Below are 1,638 nucleotides of genomic sequence, written 5' to 3' on the forward strand. Positions count from 1 at the left end.
GTTTGGTTTAAAGTCATATGAAGACTGTGCCCTTCACTTTGGTCATCTCTCTTCCTACTTTACACCCTGTGCTAAAACTCTTGGTGTTCTTTTCGATTGCAACCTGGGTTTTGAGAAACAAATTAGCGCAGTGGTCAAATCAAGTTTCTTCCACTTACGGCATTTATCAAAAATCGAATCTTTACTCTCTGTTAAACAGTTTGAACAGATTATTCACTTGTTTGTTCTATCTCGTTTAGATTACTGTAATTCACTATACTATGGTATAAGTCAGTCCTCTATAATGCATTTACAGATGGTCCAAAATGCTGCTGCAAGGTTGCCGACAGGCAGACGGAGGTTCGATCACATCTCGCCCATTCTTATTTCACTAAACTGGTTACCAGTCAAATTTAGAATTACTTTAAAAAAAAAATTTTATCTCTGCATAATCATGCTCCATTATATCTCTCTATTTATAAACCAAATATGTCACTAAGATCCAGTAATATTGGTCTCCTCTCTGTTCCTAGATCGAGGTTCCATTGCAGAGGTGATCAAGCCTTCGCTGTTGCTGGTCCTAGTGGAACAAATTACCAGCTTCTATTAGAGCTGCACCCTCTTTGCCTGTTTTTAAATACCTGCTTAAAAACATCTTTTGTCAATAGCTTTTATCTAGCCATGTAAATTGTTTTGTTATATTGTGTTTTAATGTTTTGTGGTTTCTTATGTTTTATTTTAGCTGTATTGTACAGCACTTTGGATCAACTGATAGTTGTGTGAAAGTGCTTTATAAATAAAAAAATAAAGAAAGAGAGATTTATTGTCTCTGTTCTGTATTTCAGTACTATGGCAACATTGTCATTATTGATAGCTAATAATCATTTGTACATGCAGTATAGCCTACTTAAATTTGCTATATACTATATATATATATACGTGAATTCCCCCCATTTTATTTTATTTCAATTGTACTTTGTCTCCTTTTAATTTCTTTAGCATTTTATATAATTATTTAAGTCCTGTTTATTTTGGTAACAGCTTTGGTGACACTGAAGACAGACAGACAGACAGATAGACAGATAGATAGATAGATAGATAGATAGATAGATAGATAGATATACCTTTATACAGCAGACAGTGATCTACTGGTTTAAACTCGAGGCAACAAAAAAAACGTGTAGTAAAAGTTTTTACTACACGTGTCCTTTGAATCTCTGAATTAAACCACTGCAATGCACGAAGGCCTGCAAGACACACTGACCCATTTTAGCGACATTTGAGCCGCTTATAGGTAGCTGCTGGCGTGTAGAGAGCGACATCGTTTGGTGAGTCTTAGTAGTTCAGATTATCCCTGACCATTGTACAGACTGTAGCCAGGACACCGGTATGGAATCCCACTCCCTGGGGAGTCTTTGTTACACTTCCAATCTGTGATTGTGGAACCGTGTCTGTGGGCACTGAATATGGACTGAAGATGAAGTGGGACAACCTTTTCAGCTCCATTTGCATTGCAATTTGACATGCTGCTGCTGCAAAGAATTTTGAATTAAAGGATAAAGGAGATTTTTCCTCAGCATGATGTTGCACACTGCAGGCACAAAAGATAGACAGATAATCTGCGACAATCATGTTTGTATGGTTCAGGGGCTATGAGTT

The sequence above is a fragment of the Sinocyclocheilus grahami genome, unplaced genomic scaffold (assembly GCF_001515645.1).
Source record: "Sinocyclocheilus grahami isolate Dianchi unplaced genomic scaffold, SAMN03320097.WGS_v1.1 scaffold66.1, whole genome shotgun sequence".
In the NCBI taxonomy this organism is placed as follows: Eukaryota; Metazoa; Chordata; class Actinopteri; order Cypriniformes; family Cyprinidae; genus Sinocyclocheilus; species Sinocyclocheilus grahami.